The sequence below is a fragment of the Prionailurus bengalensis genome, chromosome B1 (assembly GCF_016509475.1).
Source record: "Prionailurus bengalensis isolate Pbe53 chromosome B1, Fcat_Pben_1.1_paternal_pri, whole genome shotgun sequence".
Taxonomy (NCBI): domain Eukaryota; kingdom Metazoa; phylum Chordata; class Mammalia; order Carnivora; family Felidae; genus Prionailurus; species Prionailurus bengalensis.
In genome coordinates, this window is record NC_057344.1 from 156717180 (window position 1) to 156744291 (window position 27112).

Consider the following 27112-nt stretch of genomic DNA (forward strand, 5'->3'; position numbering starts at 1 on the left):
CCATTTTTCCCAACCTAGTTTATCCACAGACTAATGTTATTTAAATCCATTACAATGTCATTACAAAGGAATAAAAGGAGACAAATTAGGGGGTAATAAAGATGAAATAAAATGGTAGTTTATGAGGCATGGTGAGAAGGGCAGTTAGGAATATACTTTGTTCTAGAGCGGTTATTCCCAGATGCTTATGGAGCACTCTTTGCACTCTGAAAAATGGTTATCTTTGTATAAGGCTAAATGATAACCCTAAAAGACTTTTAAATAAATTATGTTTGTTTTACATTTTTAGTGTTATGATGTCATTTAAAAATATTATTTTGAAATGTCATATTTTAATATCACGATGTTTGCCAATTCTGTGTTAATTCATAAATCTATTTTCTCTGTTTTAATTGCCTAAAGGCTTCAAATTCGGGAATATTCTTTTTTTTTTATTTTTTTTTAACGTTTTTATTTATTTTTGAGACAGAGAGAGACACAGCATGAACGGGGGAGGGGCAGAGAGAGAGGGAGACACACAATCCGAAATAGGCTCCAGACTCTGAGCTGTCAGCACAAAGCCCGACGCGGGGCTCGAACTCACAGACCGCGAGATCGTGACCTGAGCCGAAGTCGGCCGCTTAACCGACTGAGCCACCCAGGCGCCCCTAAATTCGGGAATATTCTTAATGAATCTCTGATATCAGTCAAGATTCTCAGTTGTAAGAAACAGAAATAACTGGATAATTGAAAAAGAGAATGGTTTTGTTAACAGGATACTGAATAGTTGATTACCTTTATAGGAGGGCTAAAAAATTATGGCAGAAGTTTCCATTGTGACCATACTGGTCCCATATGCTAATCTTAGCCTACACCACAGGAGATTTTCAGAAAGACCCCGGTAATCACATTCTGAGAATATGAATCCTCCACCATATTTTAGTGTTAAAAACTGGCGCTTATAATGGAAAATTTTTAAAGCTCCAATTTAGCTTAAAGCTCTCTGTGATCATTCAATTAAATTAGACAAATGTGCATTGACCACCCACTCTGAGCACTTGGCTAGGCTCCGATCATGAGCCCTGCTATGTTTGACTTGGCTTGCAAACAACTTAGCCATGTTAAATGTGTTTCCTTGCCTACCAGTGAATGAGAAAGGGGAACTCTCCAACCCTGTTGGGTTTTGATACTAAACAGCACATCCCGAGAGCCCCGCTGCACCTGATGTATACATAGAGAGCAGGAACAAGTATAATTACAATCAGGCTTCTGCTGGCTGTGCTTAAGATCAACGAGTCAGCAGAGTGCCAATCAGTGCATTTCTGCAGAAGCTTGTGATAGGAGCTTCCCTTTTCTCACAGCAAGATGGCCTGTTTGTGGGAAACAAACAACCCCGGCATGTTTTTCCACCATGTAGTGCCCCCACTTCAAAAAAAAAAAATCTCAACAGATTGAGAGTGCCAAAGTGGTTTCCTGTGGTGTTAAATATAAGGAATATCTTCAAGATGTTGCACTTTGGAGCTCTTTATGGCAAGCAGGCAAATCGGTTGAAGCAGCAAAACAATCAACCCTTATGAACTTGTTTATGCACTTTGGTAAAGGCCTTAGCCAAGAAGCATTGTGTGTTGATGGCAAGCTTACATGTTTAGTGTCACATGCAAATATTTTTGGTGGCTCATAAGCTACCTTTATGTCTGTCAAAATAAGAAAGTCTCTTTGGTAGCATAAACTATCTTAGTCACGGGAACACCAAATGTCTGAGAGAGTAAGAATGGTTTATTTTTAAATGATATACTTATGTAATAGAGTTCAGGCTAGCACCAGAATGGTTTCTGACTCTGAATTGAATTTTCACATCTCTAATAGGAATATTATTTCTTAGTTTCTATCATACAAACAATTTTTACATATGGCTTGTATAAGAAAGTTCATGCTAACTAAGTCCGAAGATGTTGTGCCTTTATTTAGTAAGGGCATTATTTCTTGGCCTGGCATGGTTCACATCCTATTTCTTTCTTTCTTTCTTTTTTTTTTTTTAATTTAGTTTTTTTTTTTTAATATACATTCAAGTTAGTTATCATATAGTACAACAAAGATTTCAGGACTAGATTCCTTAATGCCTCTTACTCATTTAGCCCATCCCCTCTCCCACAACCACTCCAGTAACCCTGTTTGTTCTCCATATTTAAGAGTCTCTTATGTTTTGTCCCCCTCCCTGTTTTTATATTATCTTTGCTTCCATTCCCTTATGTTCATCTGTTTTGTATCTTAAAGTCCTCATATGAGTGAAGTCATATGATATTTGTCTTTCTCTGTCTGGCTAATTTCGCTTAGCGTAATACCCTCCAGTTCCATCCATGTTAGTTGCAAATGACAAGATTTCATTCTTTTTTGATTGCCCAGTAATACTCCATTGTGTGTATATATATATATATAGATATCTATATATATCTATATATATATCTTCTTTCTTAATATATGTTGCACTTTATTTCATATATCTAATTTATCTTTAACACACAAACTTGTGATCTTGCTATTTATATTGAACAAAAAATGCCAAAAAACATTGACAAATGCATTACTTTATGTTTTGTAAGTATGCTGATAATTCTTTCTGTCATTCAGTACTTCCACCATCTAATAAAGTTCTGCTGCAAGAATCTACTATGCAGAATGCCTTCAGATTAAAAAATAGTAGAAATTTACTTCTAGATCTTTCTATTCTTAAGAGGAACTAAAGAATGGGTGTAATGGTGTGTTTCTGGAAAAAATTGTAGGCCAATCTGACTTTTTCCTTCCTTGTTCTTCTAATAGAGGAAGAATAAATTGGTCATAAAATATCTGAATTTCTTTGGGAAAGAGTCTCACAACATAACAACCCTTGAGAGAGGACACAAAAATGACCTAACAACCCTGAAAGTGTTCTTTTAAAGTCTATTACATACTGAAGTATTATTTTGAAATGGAAAGCTTTTTTCTTGCTTGATAGCTTTGATTTTCCAATGTTGTATATGATTGCCTGCCTTAGTGTGCAAATTCAAATTTCAAAAGGCATTTTTTTTCTCCAAGAACATTCAGGTTGTGTTTTGCTTTGTGTTTTAACCTTGGTTTTGTTTCTAGTCAGAATATTACCATTTTTAAATATGACTTTAACGTGTTTAAACCATTTAGATTTTTATCTACCTTGATATAACTTTATTGATAAGACATATATATATATTTTTTAAATTGAATAAATTGGAAGTTTAGAGTGACTTCAAATGTGTTGTAAGTTACTCAATTTTATGACTTTTTACTATTACTATTACCTCAAAGTTCGTTAGACATTTTTGAAGTTTATTTATTATAGATATAAAACTTTTATAACACAAAGGACTAAAATTCTAAGATATTATTATTTTGATTTGAGTAACTACCACTTTAAGCCTTCTTTACCCTTAGTTAAAAATTGAATATTTCTTTAAAAAAAATTTTTTTTTCAATGTTTATTTATTTTTGGGACAGAGAGAGACAGAGCATGAATGGGGGAGGGGCAGAGAGAGAGGGAGACACAGAATCGGAAACAGGCTCCAGGCTCCGAGCCATCAGCCCAGAGCCTGACGCGGGGCTCGAACTCACGGACCGCGAGATCGTGACCTGGCTGAAGTCGGATGCTTAACCGGCTGCACCACCCAGGCGCCCCCAAAATTGAATATTTCTAATACATTATATAAATCTTTCTTGATCAAATGCTTTGAACCTAATTAATTCCAGAAGGAGCATTGAGCATGGATCACCGAACTATGATAAGTTGAGGATTTTCTGCATTCCCAAATATAACAATTAAGATGATTAAAAAAAGGGGGGATACTTTAGAATGAGCAGTGTCTGAATATGATTAGAGTTTGCATGGCTTATTCTTCTAACTGGAAGTTACCTCCAGAACAGTTGCAAATAGTGAGCAAAAGAGAATTCAATGCCAGCTGTGACTAGTGTCATAGTTTGGAGACAGGCCTCCAAAAAGCTTGCAGGCTATATGAAGAAATTCTGTCTTCCATCATGTAGCATTCAAAAGCCTTTAAATATTTTAAATTTGGGGATAAACAATCAGGTTGATATTTTTAAAAAGATTGCCCTGAAATTGTATGGAGATGCAGTTAGAAGATGTGAGCGTGGTTGAGGATATTGGAAGTTGGAAGCCTACTGCAGTATTTCCGGTAGGAGATGGTAACAGCTGGGACATAGGTGGTGGTAGTAGACATGGAGAGAAGTAAATAGAATCCTTAGGAATTAAGGTGACAGATTTTGGAAATGGATTGAATATGAGGGAAGAAAGATGGAGATGCTCCAGATTGCTTGCACAGCATTCGTCTTGCGTAGATGGTTTCCTGGTCATGTCAGCCATTGAGATGTGGCTGCTGTCAAGGACTGGGCTTCTTTAACTTATCATAGGAAGAAATGTGGAGGTAATATGCCAAAAAGGTAAGGGTGGTTTTTAACATTTGTTCTGTTTTGGCAAACTTTTCAAAGTGCATCTCTATTATTAGCGTAATATATAAGAAACTCATCGGTGTCTAGGCTATACTTACGGAGTTTCCAAATCTACCTTTTAAACTGTATTAATTAAATTTGTCCAGGCACACACTGATGTTGACTTTGTTTTCTTTTCATGAAAGTAACTCTTTGTTTATCTGCACCGAAGCCTAGTTACCTTTCTTCTAGAAGGTAAGCAAATCTCATCCACTCTTTTTTTGTATTGCATTTTTTACTCCCATAATGAAATTCAGAAAGTTGCTAGACATAACTAGATAATTGTTGCCTGTCAAGTAGTCATTAAAAGTGCTTTCAGAGCAAATAAATAAAATGCATTTTAGATAGTACTCTTCTTCCTGATTTTGACATCTGTGGGTGGGTCCTGTATTTAAAAGTAGCTCCTTTTTCTCTGCTCACCATACACCACATTTACACTCTGAATTCCCAATTAAAAATGGGCCTCAGCACAGTGCTCAGGAAGATTCCTTCCCCATCTCTTGTTTGAACATTTTTGTTCTTTTGCCACCCAGAAAGGAATGGTAGTGGGGGCAGCCAATGGAAGTGAACTTATAGGAGGAGGAATCATAACTTTCCTTTTTTTTTTTTTAACAGGAATTCATTCCTTCCCAGTAATCTCTGCATTTAAACATTTCTAGCAAGCTATTGAAAATGAACAAATTTATTTTTATCCCAATGTGAAGAATCTTGAGGTCCATTCACAATCGTTGCATAAAAAGAAGCAGGTAAATTAGGACTATACTGTCTGAATTTATTCAATGAGCTCATATAGCATTTTTCAAGGTCTCCTTTATTTTTCTCCTTAGGAAGCCTAGTTTATCCTGTAATTTGAACCATGCAATCATTTGTCTATGCTTCATTTCTATCTACAGAAAGGCTGAGCTAAGTTATTTTCTACTTTATGGTCAGTGTTCAGGTAAGTTCTTTTCCGGATTAAATCCTAACTTTATCACTCATTTTCACTTAGCAGCTATTTGAATAAAAAAAGTTTTTGAAATCTGACTTGGTGGTTTCCCCCTGCATCACCCACAAGCTTTTCTAGTTTACAATCTTTTCTGAAACTCAAGACATTAGTCCCAGCTTCAAACTGTGTATTCTCTTTTGTTTCCTTCTATCTTTATGCAACCAGTATTTGTAATAACATGGAAAAAATAATTAACAATTGGCATTCAAATCCACCTTAGGAAAGAATCTACATTTATTTGGAAAAAGCCAAGTAAACATTTGTGAATAGAACAGGACTCTGAATCTACAGGATATGAATGGGACTGTTCTGCTAATTAGAGGGTAAAAGATTTGTTTGTTGCTCCAAAAAGGCATAGGGGAGACAGGATGAACAAGGGAAGGAAAGAGGAATCAGTGAGCTGCTGCAAAGTCATGGTCATGAGCCCTTGCATATAACCACTATTTAGGACACCATCTTAGTTTCAGTATCCCACCCCAACAAAAACAACAGAAAAACAGAAATTAATAGCAAACAAAAAGAGGAACAAAAACAGTAAATGTAAGAATCTGAGATATTGCCTTTGGTGAAGGTAGTTTATTGGGAAGTGGTTTTATAGTCAAATGTGAAGAAGGGGGAAATGAGACAAGGAAGGTAACAATGCAATGAAAGATGCATTAATAAGTATGTTTTGCTATGGAATCCACCCCAGTGTGGGCCCTCTTAGAAACTCTTAGATGTCCCACTGGAGGATAAGTTTGATGGGGAGGCTGGGGCATCCCCTAAGCCCATTTTCCATTCATTTAGGGTTGCCTTTGACTCCTTCCCACTCCACAGTGCCTAGAATTGTGCCTACAGGCAGCAGAGTGAGCTCCTGATGCAGAGATTACAGATCCCATCCCACCTTTGCCTTCTATTCAAGTCTTGAAGAGATTGAATCATGAAGAGATTGAATTGTTTCCAGGATGTCTCAAGGCAAGGGATGGAACTTTCAAGGATGCAATGTGATGGGGGCAGAGAAAACCATGACAAAATAGGTTGCAGGAACTAGTAGAAATTCTTGGGAAGGTTTTAAACTGCAATAAGACTGAAGTTCAGATCCAGATTTGACCCCGTCAATTAGTAGCACTATTCTCAATAGTCAGAAACGGGAACCCACCCACACATCCATCATGAATACAATCCATCATGGATTATGAATTGTGGCTCCATTCATACAATGGAAAACTACATAGCTATAATAGTGAATGATCTACATGTCTGACTAATAATGTGGATGAACTTCGCAAACATAATGATGAGTGATCGAAGCCAGACACAGAAGGGTATATACCTGCATGATTGTATTTATACGAACTGCAAGAACAAGCAGACTGAAGTTCAGATCCAGATTTGGCCCCATCTTTGACAGGTAGGAGATCTTGACTTTAATCAGTGAACCCTACAGTTCCCAAAACTAGGGGTTCCGCGAAGCATAAAATCTATCTAAATGACTTAAGCAGCTTAAAAATAAAAGGGATGGAGTGCCTGGATGACTCAGTAGGCTAAGTCAAGATTGGCTTACATCATGATCTCAGGGTTCCTGAGTTTGAGACAACATTGGGTTCTCTGCTCTCAGTGCAAAGCCTGCTTTGGATCCTCTGCCCATGCCCCCTCCCTTCTCTCTCTCTCTCTCTCTCTCTCTCTCAAGAAAATAAACAAACAAAAGGCCAATAAATAAATAAATAAATAAATAAATAAATACAAATAGAAGGGATCTCAGGGACTCCTGGGTGGCGCAGGTGGCTTGGCATCCGACTCTGAATTTCGGCTCAGGTTGTGATTTTGCATTTCATGGGATTGAGCCCCTCATTGGGCTCTGCACGCTGGAGCCTGCTTGAGATTCTCTCTCTCTCTCTCTCTCTCTCTCTCTCTCTCTCTCTCTCTCTCCCCCACCTCTCAAAATAAAATAAATGTTGAAAAAAAATAAAAGTGATCTCAATATTTCATTTTATTTCCTTGTTAAAGGACTGAGTTAATTTTTTAAACTTTTCTCCAAAATCTGTTTCTCTGTATCTCTCTATCTCTGTCTCCCATTAGAACACAGAGAGGTAGGATGGCCCATCATGCTATGTGTTTAAAATGATAGCTGCTACTTAGCTCAAGTACCTTCTACTGAAACGGTCTCTACAAAATCAAGGAAACTTTTCTTTCTTTACCACCCTTCCCTTTTTTTTTGGCTGTTGTTCATTAATATATTCTCAGCATATAGAATGGTGCCTGGCCCATGGTCAGAGCTCAGGGGACACTCTATGAATGAAAGAGTAAATTGGTTACATGAGACTAAGCAGATCGAGTGTTCCTGAATCTTTGGATTTTTAAAATATGCAATCTGAGAATCTGAATATTTAGCTGAGACATTCTGATTTTTAGATATTGGAAATCAATTTAAAATGTTAAATAATTCTGTTGGTCTCCCTTTGACAGACAACTGAAATATACCAAGGAAGACTGCTATTCTACCACTAATGCTCTATGGTTTTTATTTGATTCTCTAAACATACATGCATGTCTTAGCAAATGTGGCACCCAGTATAAGCATCCGCAAACTTTTAATCCTGGAGGGTTGTCAGAACATAACTAATTGGAATCTCCAGTCATTTATCATTACTTCTTAGTAATAGAAGTTTTGAATTCACAATTATTTTGACATGAGTTACATATATATAATTATATATGTTACTGTATTTATTTATTTGTTTATGGTGGGGGAGGAGGGTATAATGGTTCCAGAGCTTTCTCCTTCAATTGCTACATAATTTAGCTGTCTTTTTTTGTGTGTCTTCAGATACCGGTAACTGAAAGCTTTTGTGAAGGACCCATATTCAGTGTTTTTTCTTCATGAAATTTTCTCCCAACTTTTGTCTTCCTTGTCTTTCTTTTTGAATATCTATGAAGCTTGCAATCTTTATCACTCATTTTACAGTCTTGTTACCGTGAAACTATGTGTATCTGTCTTATTTACTCAATAATAATCAAAACTTCATATAGACTGTCTTAAAGCTTCTTATGGAATTCAAAGCTTCATTTCTATTTTTCTCATATTTTATCCAGTGCCTAGTACAGCACTGGGCTCAAATGGATGTTCAACAGACATCTGTCAGAATAAATTTTTCAATATCTGAACACAGGGAGACAAAACTTTTCAGAAAACAGAACCTTTTTTCCCCACTTGACATTTTCAACACTGTTGGAAGCACACCCCTTTCCCATTGCTCTCAAACATGAAACTTATATTAGTCTTTGCTTCTTTATTTTTTTCCCCTGCACGGATTTCAGTTAAATTCAATTTCTTTATTCTTAGCACTTGAGTCTGAATAATAATCATGTAGGAAATTGTAAATTATTTTCTTATTGATAATCTTCTAAAGCTTTCCTTTCTTGTGGTGTAATAATATAAAATATACTCTTTAATTGACCAAATCCTCATTTTCCTTAAAATCCTGTAGTTTCTCCTTGTTGACATTTGTGTCCAATTTGAATTTTGGATGACTTAATTTGCAGTCTTCTCATTGCTCTTCTTTTCTTGTTTATTTGTTTGCTTTTCTTTTACTCTTAGTCTAATATTTTTGAACCAAACAGAATGGCCAGTGAGGTCTTCTGCTGTGTGTGCATTCAATCCTCTTTCCTAGATCCCAGAATATTGGTCTATTGGTTTTCAATGAAAAATTTAATTAGTGCAGGTGAGACTATCCAAGTTTGCATGATTGCTGCAGTTTCTTCGTAATTTGCATGGGAAGTCATATTGTAATCTAAGCCACTTATTAATTTGCCATAAGAAAGTATTGTCACAGAAACCATAACTGCTCTAAAATCCTTTTGATCAGCACATTCTTTCTCTGTTGCAGAACCACATGGGAAGCCAACTCATAATCAAAATGTTGGTTGGCAAGTGTAGAATTAGAAGCAGTAGGTTTAGATGACTCAAATATTACATGGGATGAAGCTAAAATCACTATCGTACAACTCTCTACAGTTGCAAGGTTTTCTAACAGTGTGTTCTGAAATCTTGGTAGGTAGAAGCTGTAAAAACTGTCATATAAAAAGCTACAGGCAGCTTCTTTAACGGGTAAGGACTTGAAGACTGCTTTGGAACTGATTGTTCCTTCACTCTGGGAAAACCTTCTGAATGGGCCTTTAATTGCATAAATGTAAAGCAAGAATCACTTATGAATAATGTATTGTTCTTGAAGAAAAATGTGATGTAATTGTTCACCTGAATAAAAACATTTTGCACTATGCAGCTAAGTGTGCTGTTTGCTAATGTTTGAATCTGACTCTGCTTGTGTAAGTTAGTGAAAGTCTCCTAGCCTCAGTTTCCTCCTTAGTAAAGTAGGGATAATAATATCTGGGAAGATTAAAGAAAGTAATACAAGTAAACCGATTTGAATGGGGTCTCACATCTAGTAAGTGTAATATTAGGGATGATGCTTCTGCGAATATCATTATTTTTTTGAAAGAAAAGTTTCATTTTATTGGGACTGCAATTTGCCAGTAAATGGATTTTCATTCTTCCTGTAGATGTGGGTACTTTGTTTTGAAAGAAGATGGCTGAATGTACTGTAAATCTGATCTTTGCTTGTTGCAGCAAGACCTTGTATAAAGTCTAAGGCTGCAAGTGCAACATGGGAACGGCTGTTGATTGTACACATAATGAACCCAAATGGTTAGAGTAATATGCACTACTATGCTCTGCCATGTTTGTCTGTTCCTGGAAGGGAGTATTTTTTTTTATTATTATTAACTTTCCCACCCACAACTATCTTGAGTACAGAAAGATTCTGGGACAGAAAATTAGAAGGTAAACTTTTAAGTGAGGTGGAAGGGAAATTGTTTATTGGCTTTGATGAAAGGACTCTTTGGGTGGGCAGACATGGAAGTAGATGACTTCCATCCTCCTGTATGGTTGGGAGGGGGTATAAATTGTTCAATATCCTATGAAATTTAACTGCAGTGAGGCTAAAGACCTTTGTGATTTGTGCAATATTGCTGCCTATTAAAATGTATTCTCCCTTTTTCCTCTGGACTGGAAATGTTGGACAACTGGTTGGTCAACTATACTACATTCTTCACCTTTCTGTAGAGTTAGATATTGACATATGACTGAGTTGCCTCTGATGGAATGTGAATGGAAGTGCGTTTCATTTTAAGGCCTGGTTTATCAGAACATTTTGCCATGTTCTTTTCTACTTCTACCTAACTATTATGACAATGACCAGAGAGATCTTGGAACTCAGATGTGTTGAAATGGCAGAGTCACCATCAGACTAATTGAATGACTGCATGGAGAAAAGCCAGAGTTAGCCTGTAACCCTCACTCTGACTTTTATGTGAAAAAGACATATTTCTTAAACCACTAAATTTTTGGTGTTTGTTTCAACCAATTTGCCTATTGTAACCAATCCAGAAGTTAATGTTTGGGCAGTGGTGCCACAGGCTAAAAAGTTGGAGAAATATATGATATCATGGCAAAACATTAGCATTTATGGAAACCATCTCCAAATATAACTTGGAATACAGACCACATGCTCATATAGTTTTAGGTGTAGTAGTTGAAAAGAGACAGAATGTTTATACATGTTGGCTGCCATTCATTGCTTCAAGTAAGATATTGTAAGAATTGGCTGGTTTGTGTACAGAGATTGACGGGGAGAGAGAAAATTCACAGATAAAGGGCCTCACAGGATTGGAGAAGCTAGCTGCTTCTTTCTGAAACCCTAATAGGAAATACGATTGAGAAAGGCTTCAAATGCAAAGGCCCAATAAAATGTCTAAGTTACATGAAGGTATTGCACCTTCCAACAAAAAATCAGATAAAGAGTGATATCTTCTCATCCAACTATATTTTATTTAATTAATTTATTTTTATTTATTTTTTAAAAACTGTTTTATTGATTTTTTATGTTGATTTATTTTTGAGAGAGAGAAAGAGAGAGCATGAGCAGGGGAGAGGCAGAGAGAGAGGGAGACAGAGGATCCAAAGCAGGCTCTGCACTGACAGCAGTGAGCCCAATGTGGGGCTCAAACTCACAAATCATGAGATCATGAACTAAGCTGAAATTGGACACTCAACCAACTGAGCCACTTAGGCACTCCTTACCCAATTATTTTAGATGTCCTTAAGGTAGCTATCATTAAGTGTACACACACACACACACACACACACACACGCACATACACACACATACACACACCCTGCAAGGAAGTTAAAAAAAAACAGGCTGAAGGATTATCTCTAAGAAATTATTTTGAGTATGGGCTACTGACACTTGGATGGGACAGGAAATAAACAGACCAAAAACCTACTTCATTTTTGAGGCACTTGGACTGCTAAGGATATCTTAAGCCTCACCTGAGAAAGCTTTGGACTTTCTGATCTGTAAGGAAGACATACACACAATCTTCATCTCAAATGTGCCATGGAGGGTGGCAGAGAAGAAGGAATCTCTCAGAAGGCAAATTTAGCAGCCTCTGAACATCATGATCAAGGAACGCACGTACATTCTCCCACAGAGCAGAATCCTAACTAATCTGGGGATTCCTTCTATTACCAGGTCAAGGTTTTATACAATGCCAGCTCAGTAGGAGTGCATTGTTTTAATGGACTATGATTGCTGAATTCCCTAGTATTCTCTTTGAAAGAAAAATAGACTTCTTTTTTTGAGCAGTTTTAGGTTTACAGAAAAAATTGAGCTAAAAGTATAGAGATTTCCTCTGTGTTCCTTCATCTCAAAGCCTTCCTCACCCAAGTTTGACCTATTATTAACCTCTTCCATTACTGTGGTACATTTGTTATAATTGATGAGCCAATATTAATACATTATTAACTAAATTTCATAGTGTGCATTAGGGCTTACTCTTTGTAATGTACATTCAGTGGGTTTCGACGAATATATAATGACTTGCAGACACCAGTTTAATATCACACAGAATAGTTTCTTTTTCACTGTCCTAAAAATTCCTGTGCTCCACCTATTCATGCCTGCCTTCTTTTTCAAACCTCCACGCACCCTGGCCCAGCCCTAGCCCCTGGTAACTAATCTTTTTACTGTCACCAGTTTTGCCTTTTCCAGAATGTCATATAGTTGTAGTCATATGGCATGTAGCATTTTCAGAATGGCTTTCTTTTTCACTTAGCAATCTGCATTTAAGATTTTTCTATGTCTTTTAATGGCTTGATGGGTCCTTTAAAAAAATTCCTTGGGGCGCCTGGGTGGCGCAGTCGGTTAAGCGTCCGACTTCAGCCAGGTCACGATCTCGCGGTCCGTGAGTTCGAGCCCCGCATCAGGCTCTGGGCTGATGGCTCGGAGCCTGGAGCCTGTTTCCGATTCTGTGTCTCCCTCTCTCTCTGCCCCTCCCCCGTTCATGCTCTGTCTCTCTCTGTCCCAAAAATAAATAAACGTTGAAAAAAAATTTTTTTAAAAATTAAAAAAAAAAAATTCCTGGATAATACTCCATTTATAGATGCACCAGTCTGTTTAGCCATTCACCTACTGAAGGTCATTTTGGTTGCTTCCAGGTTTTGGCAATTATGAATTATTCATACGCAGGTTTTTATGTGGACATACGTTTTCAGCTCATTTGGATAAACACCAAGGATCACGATTGCTGGGTCATGTGGTAAGAGTATGCTTACTTTTGTAAGAAACTGCCAAACTGTCTTCTAGAGTGGCTTTCCTACTTTGCATTCTTCCCAGTAATGAAGAGAGTTTCTGTTTCTTCACGTATTTTTTCTTTTTTAACACATATTTTTGTTGTGGTTATCCTGCTTCATGAATGTATATTGACTGGACTTCGGGAAGATAACCTTTATGATACTTCTCTGTGCTGCAAAACAAAACAACCCATTGAGCCCTGGTGGGGAAACTTCACATTCCAGAGATACTGGACTTTGGAGTGGATGCAGTGAGTTGTCTCCTTGGAGAAGAGAAAGAGTCTATTTTATCTGCATACAGATATTTGATGATCACAGAGGTAGATTGTGATGGAGAGGACTCTATGTCCCTCATAACCTACTCCCCCTTTTTCCATTGGGATAGAATTGCTGTGCACATGGCCAGCCAACAACACAATGTTTCCCAACTTTCCTTGCATTTAGGTGTAGTCATGAAACCATGCTCTTCACGTTGGTTCCAGTGTTCTATATGAGTAGGGATAATGTGTGTCACTGCTGATGCAAGCTATGAAAACTCCTAGACATGCCCCTGTATGCTCTTTCTCACTTTTCTTTGGGCTTGAATGGTGATAATCAAAGGTGACCAGAAGGACATTTGAAACCATATGTTACAAACGACCAACCCTGTAAGTCTTGGTGCCTGAATAACAGCATTGAGAACTACCCTGCTGACCTAAACTCTCTCCCCTTGGACTGTTATGTGAATGAATAATGAACTTCTATTATACGTGAGGTTCTATTTGTAACAATAGCTGTACCTTTTCTAAATAATACATCCCATAATGTAAAGTCCATTGTCCATTATTCTCATCTTGTCCTAAGCTCTAAGAGAGCTGCCTACCTTTTAAAAAATAATGGTCATGGACAGGGAGGTCACAATCTCACTCTAAGTTGATTTCCTCAGTGTTGTTGATGGGGTGATAGGCAATGTAATACAGAAGTAAACAAACTGGCATCTAGTTGTTTCTTTACTACCTTTGCCTACCTATATTTAAATGTCAGATTTTGTTAACTTGGGAAAACTTGTTAACTTTCAAACTTTAGTTTATTTATCTGAATAAGGGGGGATAATGATGCTTATTTTATAGGTTTGTTGTAGAAATTAATTAAAATAAATTGGGTAGAATATTTAGCATACAAATTTGGCACTTAGGTACTCAGGCAACATTAGCCATTAGCTAGATCTTAATTCTGTGAAGTTGGAGTTTATACCCACATTTAGTGGAGAGTCTGGTGTTTAAAATAAAATAAACAAAAAATGTTTCTGCTATCCTCGTAGCCCCTGGGTGAAATACCTTTCAACTTCAGTCAGAGTGAGAAAATGGGGAAGTATAAAAGACAAGGGTTTTGTTTGATTTCCTGGGGGAATAGCTAATTTCTCCAAATAAAGTAAAATAATAGCACCTCCCACTGGGCAGAGAGTTTGTAAAGAGAATTGCTGAACTTCTCCATACCCGAAAATCCAGCAGTCAGAGCAGATGCCAGAAACAGCAGTAAGGGGGTAACACAATGAATTGCAAACGTGTACAAAGAGTTCAGCAACTGGCAATCACTTGAAAACTGCAGTGAGCATGTGTTGCACGGAAGTTCTTGGCAGATTAAGTTCAGAAATCCAGCAGCAGCTGAAGCAGTGAAGACAATAAATAGCTTAAATTGGCAACCGACACTTTTAGCAAACACTTATATACACATAATGAAAACAATACATAAGACTGTGAAGGAGGGTGGGAAGGGGGATGGCTGGGATTCTGAAGGAGGTCACCAAGTCTAAATGTGTGGGTTAACTAGACTATGTATCACTGTCAAGGGTCCCCACAAACCCTGACAATGACACCAAAGAAGAAATAGAAGAGCAGAGAAGTCAAGTACAATAAATCAAGCCCTCCTTTCAAAAAGAGGACGGTGAAAAAAATTGGAGACAAGAGATTCTCCAACTTCCTAGATAAACAGGAATTGATGGTCAAATCCAAATGTAATATTCATATATATATATATATATACACACACACATAGACACACACACACACACACACATATATATATATATATATATATATATATATATATATATATATTCTTCCCATGGTAAATTCATGTAAGTTATGATTAAGATATTCTCAATTAAGTTCCTCTTTGTTATAGTTCCCAATTCATAATTCTCACAGGGAATGATTCTACTTTAAAACAATGCAGCATTTTGGTCCTAACAAATGTCTGACTGTTATAATAAAGTACAGTCAGTGATTAATTACATTGAGTTGAATCCATCACTTCCCAACCTTTGAAGAAAAAGGAGGGGATAGGCTTAAACAATCAAAGTTGAGTTTAAATTCTTCTCTGGTCTCCTGCAAATCAAATGATGGTAGAAAATGACTGAAATTGAAGTGCAGAGAAAAATCTGTAGGTGAATAACTCAAAGAAGCAAGAATGCAATTCTTTTTAGAATATTATCTAATAAATGAAGCTTCCAGTCTGGGCAGGCTGACTGCTCACTCTACCTCACCTTGGCCACAGTCCTTGCTTCTGAGCTCACTTTCTGTGCTCACACCATTTTTTTTTTTGTAATGGTTTTTTCGTAATGCAAAAACCTTGCTCCTTCCTCAGAGCCCAGATTAAATCTTCTGACCTTCTTTCCATTGTTGAACTTGTGTAGCATATAGTTCTTTGAACCACATAATTTAACACTTAATTTTATTTTATGCCCCTTTAATAATTCCGTGTATGCAAAATCGTATTTTGCCAATAAGAGGATATATTCTTTGAGTAAAGGGCACAGGTCTTTCAGGAACATGGCTGACATTTAATAAATATTTATTGATTGTTTAATATGCTTCCTAATGCACATAAGTTACTCTTAGGAAGTAATTATACAGTGGAAGACTCTGGCTGAAAAAAAAAATTGATGCAGAAGGATGTTGAGCTGAGAACTGGATAAAAACAAAGCTTACATTAATGGTAGCGAATGACATGATTAACACCTTTTCTGGCAGCCTTGCAGCTTGAATTTGATAAAGGAAAGTAATTTCTCCAAAGAACCAAAAGCTAAATTGAGTGATTGAATTTAACTCCATAGTGTAAGGCTGTGTTAGTAGATTTTTAAAAAGATGACATTTGAGTGTATTTTAAGTGCAATACATCAATCTGCCATTGAGCTAATGAACTTCAAGTTGAAAATCACTGAGGAGTTTGGTATAGATGACTCCTTCAAGTATCCTTGGGGAGGCAAGATGTGTAGGTAATTGAATGAAAATCTATCTTGACTGACCCCAATGACAACAATGTCCAACTCACATTACAAATCACCTGTAGTCTTTAATGGACTATTTTTTAATTGCTTTAAAACTGTTAATGGTAACTACAAGGGAGCAGACTGTTTCTTATTTGTTTATTCCTCATCAATAAAATAAATTTCTAGTGTTTTTTTTCTTTATCACTGGCAGTTCACAATTAGTTTCAGTTGCTCTAGTTCACATTTCATTGGAGGAGAAAAAAAGCACATTTGGTTGTCTTTTATTTTGCTAATCTCTCTGTCTTTATGAATGCCTTGAGATTATGGGATCAGATTTGTTCAACCATAAAATGTGGGAATAAACGAGTAATTGGTGACTGTAAACTAATAAAAAGGAAAATAAAATAGAGAAACACCTTTTTCCTATGAGTTCTTGTAGGCCTGCATCCAACTTCACAGCCCAATTAAAATATGATTTTCTGTTTTTCTAAAGGGAAACATAAATGTTTAAAGACTGTTACACAAATAATATATTATGAAGAAGTCATAAAATGAATATGTGTTTAAGTAATGGTAAAAATGCATGAAACTGAACATTAAAATATGTAGTAATATTAATAAAAATAGAGAACCAATAGCTAGAATATTTAAATTAGTGCTTGACCAAATGTGCTCTTTGAAGTACATCATCAGAATTACTTGGATGCTTAGAGTGCAGGTTCCAGGATCATACCCCAGATCTGAAAAATCGGAATTTGTGAAGGTGAATCACAAAAATCTATTTTGTAAAATAGTGTCTCCAATGATTCTTGTAGATGCAGGAACTAGAAAACTATGAAATGCACTTGACTTTTTAATTCTTGACTTTCAAAAATATGTCCAGAAAGATAAACATCACACTATTAATAGTGTCAACTCCGGACTACAATGTTGAAGGAGGGAAAACTCTTTTAATTATACATCTTTGCATTGCCTTTCCCCCAGATTTGGCATCCTTTAGTAATAAAGAGAGTACAAACAAGTGATGGTTTCTGATATTATTATGAGTTGCATTTTGTCTGTGGATTCTCACCTCCAACTCATATCCTTTGCTTAAAAGTGGCATATTGGGGGGCGCCTGGGTGGCGCAGTCGCTTAAGCCTCCGACTTCAGCCAGGTCACGATCTCACGGTCCAGGAGTTCGAGCCCCGCGTCGGGCTCTGGGCTGATGGCTCGGAGCCTGGAGCCTGCTTCCGATTCTGTGTCTCCCTCTCTCTCTGCCCCTCCCCCATTCATGCTCTGTCTCTCTCTGTCCCAAAAATAAATAAACGTTGAAAAAAAAAATTTAAAAAAAAAAGTGGCATATTGGGAACATCTTGGTGTGGCTCAGGCTGCCATAACAAAATACTGTAGACTGAGTGGCTTAAACAACAGGAATTTATTTTCTCAACAGTTCTGGAGCATAGATGTTCCAAATTAAGTTCTGGCAGAGTCAGTTTCTGTTGAGAGGTCTCTTCCTGACTTGCAGACAGCCACTTTGCCCTCATGTTCTTTACTCTAAGCCTGGGCAGACAGAGAGAGAGGGAGAGAGAAAGAGAGAGAGATGGAGATGGAGAAAGGGGGGAGAGAGAGAGAGAGAGAGAGAGAGAATGATAAAGCTTGTGATCTTTCTCCATCTCTTCTTAAAAGGACAATAATACTATCAGATCAGGGCCCAGTTTTTATGACCTCATTTAACCTTAATTACTTCTATACTCCAGGAGTTCAGTACAGCCATGCTGGTGGTTAGAGCCTCAACATCTGAATTATGGGAGGGTTGGGGGTGGGGTGGTACACAAACAGTCAATCCATAAGAAGGATGATCTTATGTTCTGACTGAGCCATGGTGAGGGAAGAATTAAGTGATCTTTGTCAAAATCCTCAAAGATAAGTGAAGGATCAAAATGTAGAGACCAAATGACTAATGTGGTGCAAATGTGGTTAAGAGAAATGAAATAGAACATGGATAAAGAAGTGGGAAGAACAGGATTAAATTGAGAAGAATCCAGGAAGATGACCACAATCAACAGTGGGCAATTCCTTTTAGAGGCTAACAATTTCATAGCTGAGTTTCCATTTAAGGACCCAAGACTCAAAGATGATCCTAAGTTTGTTAACTTCTTTTATGCTTTTAATTTGTAAATTACAAGGTGAAAACAATATTTAACTCATTTTTATTTTTAAAAAGGTACTGCTTAATTTAGTATGAATGCTATGAATCTGACATTGAAAGCCCAAGTTGCTTATTCTAAATATTGCTGAATAAAACCCAGTCCATTAACAAGAGAAATAGAAACAATATAACATAGAAATATCACTAGTATAAATCTGGAATGATCTTGATATATTCAGGGACATAAACTAAATGGCTAAACTTAGTTCATCTAGGAAAAAAGTCTCTAGTGGGAAAAATATAGAGAAAATAGACATCTTGAATTTTCTATTTTTTATCCTATCACTTTCTCTCTTCCTCTGGATGTAGGTTTATGTGATATGAAAGATCTTGTTGACTCAGAACAAGGACAGGTTTTGTTACATATGTGGTGATGTCTGCCTCTCCCACTCCTGCTCAGCTGTGGACTTCTTTGCACTTTGTGTGAAGATGCATCCTTGCTTAGTTCCTGAACTCATGTTGGCAAATAACAGGAACACATTTGTTATTTCCATCCCACCAATGTGACAGGGTCTAGAAATAGTTTTGATGTTATTCAATTAGGATCCAATATGCCTAAAATGAATTTATTGTATCTGGATGTTTACCCATCTATACTCTCCATATGGACCTCATCAGTTTGCTCAATTGTGCCTTCATGTACTGGTAACTACTAATTTTCTCCAGGGGGTAACTTTTTTCAACTACTTACCTAAAAAGAAAATAACACTTTGATTTACTTGTGGTATTGCCATAGTATATGTTATGTCTTATTCCTGATATAGTTATTACCTGTTTCGTATCTTCTGAACGACTCCATAGCCTGATACCAGGATTTTGTTATACACCTGATTTCAAGTCATTCCTGCTTCTTTGAACTTTGACTCTGTGCCCTTACTTGTCTGGTTGGAGTTCCTCCATCTTCAGTGGCTATTAAAACAAACCATGGCAGGGCGCCTGGGTGGCTCGGTCAGTTGAGCATCTGACTTCAGCTCAGGTCATGATCTCAAGGTCTGTGAGTTCAAGCCCTGCGTCGGGCTCCATGCTGACAGCTCAGAGCCTGGGACCTGCTTCGGATTCTGTGTCTCCCTCTCTCTCTGCCCCTCCTCCACTCATGCTCTGTCTTTCTCTCTCTGTCAAAAGTAAATAAAATATTTAAAAAAAATGGCCTCTTTGGGCACTATTCTTTATACAGTGTGCCCTCCTTCAGAGTCTTGCCCTAGAGAAATATCAATTGTTTTCAGTTACCTCTCTCGCATGGTCCTCGTTTCCTCCTCTTGTCCACTAGCCATGTTTCTTGTTCATCATGTTTGCTTTGAAGCCAAGCTCACTCAACGTTCACCTGAAAGACAGTTTGAGTTATAGTTCACAGTGCTTGATAAAAGACATCTTGTTTCATAGAAAGAATATATATTTTTGAATCACAGACACACTGGTAGAATTATCGCCTCCAAGAATTTCCCAGGGCTTAGCAACCTCCCATCAGTGGTGGGATAAGATTGTTTGATATGAATTCAGGGGGAAAAAAAAAGGTTTCCTTAGGGAATCTAGCCATCAGAAAGTAACTTGCCCTACGGACTAGTGTGTTGGTGGAATGATGGACCTGGTGCCCACGGTTATTTCTATTTTTGAGAGGCCGACACAAACCTGGGTTTACTCCCTTCCTATGTGGCTTTTGCTATTTTACGTTATATAAGATATTTTGACAATGGAATATTTTATGCTCCAGCTTATTCTCCACTCTGCATTTTTCAATACATACCTGAAGTAAAAGAAACAAGTCATGAATGCAGTTTGTATGGTTCTTTTATAATATTCCATCAGCAGTGTTGTAATGCCCTTTTTCTTGGATACAAATGTAACAACAGCATTCCTACTTTATGTCTACCTACTATTTGACTGACAATCTCATGTTTTTACTAAACGATTCCTGACAAGTTTACACAATCTTACATATTCAGCTTGAAACCATGCCCCTGGTAGCACCCCTTATTTGCGAAACCAATTATATCCTTATGTGCTTCTATGCACTTTTGAATGCAGCTTCCTGTTACTACAGTGTATCAATTTGTATGAAATCCATTCTTTTCTTCCTCTTCTTCTTCTTTTCTGTCTTATTTATTGACCTTGCATACTTTGAGCTACTGTGTGGACCATGTTCCCTTTGCCTTTATCACAAAGAACCACTTTCATTTCTCAGGACTTAGACTTTTCTTTCCTTACTTTTCTTACTGTAACTGGTAGTTCAACGGCTGGTCTGTCTCGTTTACCTGAGGCTTGTTTCATAGAGCTTTTCAGCAGAAAACCTGAAATAAGATTATTTAGGTACTTTATGTGTCAGTGCCTTATAAATTATAAAATACATTAATTTTATTTACAAGTGAAAAAAAAAGAGACTCAGAAAGTTTAAGTGATTTCTTCAAGGCCACATCAGTAGCAAATGATAAAATCAGATGTAAAGAAGGGTCCTCTGATTTTTAAGTCCAATAGATAAGTAGTATCTCATTGGCTCTTTTACTGGTATGAAAATAAAAAACAAGAATTTGTAAGCACTCATTGACTTTTCAGGTAGACCTTAGTTATGTAGCTGCTGGATTCATTGAAGGGTAGTAGCAAAACCTCAAACTGTTATCCATAACTGTCTTCTTTGCTGAGGTCTTGATCTAATTAGAGTGTCCTCACCCTGTTAAAATATAGTTAGAGGGCATTTTATGAATTTTAGCTGAAGAAGAGAAAATGAGGTACTAATTATCTGATATAACAGTATAACAGATTTTGTTGTTGTTGACACATAATTTGAAAGTTAAACCATTTCTAGAAAAGAGCAAGAGATATTTTAATGTGACGTAAAGGGAACCCATCTGGGACAAGAATCTCTTCACTTATAAATCTAGAACTTAAAATCCAAACATTTGGATTTTACTGTATCTTGTTTTTACTATAATTTTTATAAAACAAAGAACTACTGGGAAAATTAAAAAATATGACCTATTTGTATGTTTGATTATAATACAAGTACAGATATGAGGTTCAGCCAACACTAGAATTTCAGGGGAACTAATTTGCTGAATATATATTTATTTTTGCTTAAAAATACTGTTTATTAAACCAACATTTTAAAGAAACTAAGTTACCAACTGGGCTTAGTTCTGGAAAAATTTTAAGGTGTTTAAAATTTTTTTTGAGGTTTATTTATTTTTCAGAAAGAGAGAGAGAGGGAGAGAGAGAAAGGGTGTGAGCAGGTGAGGAGCAGAGAGAGACACAGAATCTGAAGCAGGCTCCAGGCTCTGAGCTGTCAGCATACAGCCCGATGCGGGGCTTAAAACCATGAACTGTGAGATCCTGACCTGAGCCGAAGTCAGATGCTTAACCAAATGAGCCACCCAGGTGCCCTGGATTTTAAGGTTTTTAACTGCTTAGCTGTAGTATCTTGTTAGTGCAAGTTAAAAGTAAAATAAACACGATATTATTGTCACTGGAGATTGTTATTATTATTTTAAAACTCTGTGTTTTTTAAAGTTTATTTATTTTGGGAGGGGGAGAGAGAGAGAGAGAGAGAGCGAGCACTCCGGGGCAAGTGTGCACAAACAGGGGAGGGGCAGAGAGAGAGCGAGAGAGAGAGAAAATCCCAAGTAGGCTTTGCGCGGTCAGCACAGAGTCCGAGGGGGGCTCCATCTCACTATCTATGAGATCATGACCTAAGCCAAAATCCAGAGTCAGATGCTGAACTGAGCCACCCAGGTGCCTCTGGAGATGATCATTACTGAAACTGCTTCATCTTCAGATAGGAAACATTGGAAAAATAATCTAATCTTCTTATTCTTTATTTTTGGCATCAAATTTGCCATGCACCACCTTTATATATAGATAGATATTTCTTTCTGAAATTGCTATTACACATATTGTTTTCTCTTAGAAACCTTTCATTCGTATTCATTCTCTAATCACTTTAACTAGATCACAGCAATAATTTTCTGATGTCCTGTCTCTCTTCTTTAAACCTGTCTTTCATACTGTTGTCAGTTTAAGCATGCTAACATGTCGCTTTCTTCTTGTCACTCGGTTAAAATAATCAATAATTTATAATGAGTTTAGGTATCTATAAAAAACCAGCTGGTAAGATGGGTGGGAAGTTCAGGTGAGAGAACTAGCAAAGAGATAATTAAGGGTTTTACAGAGTTAGAAGAGAATCAATATCAAAGAGGTGGGTTTAAAATTAGGAACTAGAAAATTAAACTGAGAAGGAATGGCTCTAGAATCGTGGCTTGCAAAATTGTCATCATGACTTGAAATGAGAAATACATTTCATATTTTGGCCAGGTATACACATGCATAATCACCCATCTACATGCCTGTGAGTGCACACACACACATACACACACACCATGAAACAAATGTCACCAAACATTAGTGTGATGCATCAGATGTTTTCAAGTCAATTCTCTTTTATTTTATTAAAAAACGCCACAAATTTGTGGCGGTAACCCACTGAGTTCACTAGTGAGTCTTGACCTGCACTTTGAAAAATACTTCTACTGAAGAAAAAAGCTGCAAGTGTTGAGCCATTAAGACCTGAGAGGAAAGAGTTTTAAGGAGTTTTAAGAATCTTAAGGAGATTCATATAGGGAGTCAAAGACAGCAGAAATATTAAGATAATGGTTCAAAGGCCTCAGTTGGATTTAAAAATCATAAAATAATAATAAAGTGGTGCCTATTGAGTACTGATTTCTGTGGTCAGATGTGGAATAAAACCAGACTGGGAAGGGCTAAGAAACAACCAACTGAGGACAGTTGTTTCCCTAAAGAAATTTGAAGAAAGCATGGGGATATTGTTTACTTCCACTTTACTAAAAGAAGTAGGTTCACACAGGATAAGAAGTTTACCACCCTTTCACAGGTAGTGGTACCAGAACCAGCATTCAAACCCAGCCAGCTCATACTCTGAAGCCTAAGATTTCCCCATCATGTCACAAGAGGGCATGGCTGATGAAGACCATGGTGGGATTGATGCTTTGCTTAATATTTTGTCCTCCATTAATCTTTCCCTGTTCATTTAGCCACATCTTCCTCTGGAGCATCTATTGAGGACTATTTATTGTACTCATTAGGCACCTTTCAAATACTGTTTTTACCATGGTTGGTTTACATGTCTTATGTGGCCCACTAGGTATTTAAGTTGAACCTCAGCAGAAATAATGTCCTATTCTTTAATTTTTTTGGTGATGGTGGTCAGGGACTGGATATAGTGTGTTAGTTCATTACCCAGCACTTAGAATAATACCTTGCACTTAGAATATATTAGATAAACATTTTTGGGATAAGGAAAAACACTAGACGCTGTCCGGTCTTTGAAAAGACTGTTGCTTTAGGAAGCAACATGTGTTGAACCTCACTAGGGTGATTGGTCACAAGCTATATGACTAATAAATAATATTAAACTCCTTACTACTCTTTCTAATTTTTTCAAGTATCTTGCAGACCTGTAGTCTCTTTGGAAATCTTTTCAAAGCAGCATAATCTTTACGTTTTCTGTTTTGTTTCTGAAAGTACCTCTAACTCACCTTAGTTAAGTAGAAGCAGTAATTTTTTTCTTTTAATAAGCCAAATGATACACTAGTGTTCTGCTTTTCTACTGTCACCATTCTTTCCTATCAATTGGAGAAATCTGCTCTAAGAACCTAACAACTCACCAAATGCCTCTTACATACATATATCCTGACAATTATAGCAATTTTTCATTGTGATTGTGAAAAATCTTGTGGTAAATAGATCTACTAAACCTGAATCTTTTTTTTTTTTTAGTATTGTGATTTACTTTAGTTAGTATTTTTATAGGAGCTACAAAATTTTATAGGGTAAATATATCTTAACACTTGAAGTTCCAAGTTAATTTGTCTGCAATTAAAACATTTCTTGTTCTATGGATTTTGTAAGCTAGCTCGATTAAGCCAAGTCAAGTTTAGTATGGCTTCTTAAATAAAGATCCAGTATATCTTTTACATTCTTAACTCTATTCCTAAGAAATTGCCTCTTTTTGAAAGCATGGAAAAAAAAAAACTATTAGAGAACATATTTTTGTTGAATAGCAGCATATGTGAAGTGAGGGCACTATTTGGCTCTAAAACAATTCTTTCTCAGGAATTTTGTATCCTGTTGATATTGTACGTATTTCTCATCCTTGAATAAAAAGAGCAGATTTCTGCACTAACCAGAAAGGAGTCCATATGGCATTGTTCTGGATTCCCATTGTAAGTTGAAGGGGAAAGGTCACCCTCCCTGGAGCCCTTGATGTTCTGCAAATGAAGGAGGGTGTCCTCAAATTCCTTGCAGCAGGAATCCAGTTAGGTGGGTTGACTTCTAAATATAATAAAAGGGAAAGTGATGGCATCTGCATCGGAAATTTGAAGAGAACCTGGGAGCAACTCCTGAAGTTACCATGAAAAACCTGGCTAATGTCAGTGGCATATCAGTCCAGGAATACTGGCCAGTGACTGTGCTAAAAATTGCTGCTGCTGCTGCTGCTGTTGCTGGAGCCACTCCTGTTGCTGGCCACTTCGTTCCTGGAATCTTCACTAACCAGATCCAGGCAGCTTTCTGGGATTGCAACTTCTGATAGTAGCTGACCCCAGGGCTGATACCAGGCTCCCACAGAGGTCTTAGGTTAACTCTTCTTGGCACTATGCAGGCATTGCTGTCTCTTGCAAGAAAAAAAAAAAAAAAGAGAGACAGAGAGAAAAAAAAAAGAGAGAGAAAAAAGACATACACACACACACACAGAGAGAGAGAGAGAGAGAGAGAGAGAGAGAGAGAGAGAGAGAGAGAGAAGGAGAGAGAAAAAGCTCATTTAGTGGGACTGATGTGGTGCATGCTGGTCCCGGAGTTTCTGCGCATGTACAGCGCCATCTCCCGTGAACACTTGCGGGAGCTCAGGCTCCAGCTCTCCTTCTACGGAGATCCTGAAAAGGTAGAAGAAGAAGAGCAGACCACTGCTGAAAAGACTGTGACCAAGGAGGAATTTTAGGGTGACTGGACTGCTCCAGCTCCCGAATTTACTGCTACTCAATCCGAGGTTGCAGATTCACCTGAAGGCGTGCCCTCTGGGCCTATTCAGCAGTTCTTTGAGGACGATTGGAGCGCTGAGCAGGCGACTGAGATGGCCCTGAAGACGCCGCCGGGTAGGAACAGCCACTGCATTATCTTAAGCTATTCTTTCGCAGACTCCCAAACACAAAATGGTAATAAAGTTGACAGAAAACAGCAGTTAAGGGGCTCCTGGGTGGCTCAGTCGGTTAAGCATCTGACTGTTGGTTTCGGCTTAGCTCGTGATCTCACGGTTTGTGAAATGGAGCCTTGTGTCAGGCTCTGCGCCGAGAGCTTGTGGAGCCCGCTTAGGATTCTCTCTCTCTCTCCCTCTCTCTGCCTCTCCCCGCTCGTGCTCTCTCCCTCTCAAAATAAATAAACATTTGAAATAATCATAATCATATTAATAATTATTACTTTGTCAATGGTGATACCTTGACAACAAACTTGTTAAAGACTGTTTCCCCAACTATCACGAAATGCTGCCCCTTCCACTCTAGCAATGGTGTTGTTGTCCATGATGTACCTTCACTGTGGAGAAACAACAGAAACATTTCGGGGGGTTTTCTTTGTTATGGATCTTGCAGTGAGGTGCATTCAGTGCAACGAAGTAAGACCTTGTGCACAGTTTCCCACAGTGGTACTTTTACAAATGGTGGTTAGGTGCTGAAATACCATTAATATTATACTTAACTAAGTTCTAGGTAAAATATGCTTACGTGGGCTTGCTTGCCTAGAAGCATAATATTATTTTTTCCCAGGAAGAAAATGTGCAGTTTCTTCACAACTGCATTATATATATATATATATATATATATATATATATATATATATAAACAACAACAACAAAAAAACCCCACAAGTTTTCTGTCTTTTAACCAATAACCTGCATTTAAAATCCCTGTCTGTGCATGTAAAGATAGACACTCATGCACATAAGATGAGGCAGTGTGGGATAAGGGGACTAGCCCTTAATTGGGAGACTACTACCGAGATCAGGTGCTACTAGTGAATATCTGTGCGAGGAAATTGGACCAGATAATACCCAGACTTTTCAAGGTGGGGAGTTTTATGCTTCTGTTTTGTTTGTTTACTAGAAGAAATCAGAAGTCACTTTTAACTCTTTTACAGAGTAAAAGTCTTACGCTTCATGAAGAGCTGCTGTTGCAAACTGGTCAGTCTTCAAGACAACTGGTAGGCTGCAGTTCCTCAATAGATCACTTGCCTTCTATCTTCTTGCACTTAAAAAGCACCACCATCTTCAAACCATGATCTCTGGGTACCAGGACTTTCAAGTGGATGAGTCTGGAATGTGTTTTTTTTTTTTTTTTTTTCCTTATAGTGGAGCTTAGGTCCCTGATTTGCATTGGAAAACGCGGCTCTTAAGAATTGAATAATTAAGACTAAATGAAGAAGTTGAACTATCATATCATTTGACAAACAGTTTTGAATATTTTTTGTGTG

At 37.4% G+C, this 27112-nt stretch overlaps 1 long non-coding RNA gene across 1 annotated transcript; it reads right to left on the reverse strand.

Annotated features, from left to right (window-relative positions):
• Positions 1–19816: 19816 nt before the first annotated feature.
• Positions 19817–25843, reverse strand: LOC122468313. The gene is made up of 2 exons (XR_006293205.1): positions 24778–25843; positions 19817–19910 (listed from the first exon to the last, which is right to left on the reverse strand). It is a non-coding gene; the product is annotated as an uncharacterized LOC122468313 (long non-coding RNA).
• Positions 25844–27112: the final 1269 nt, after the last annotated feature.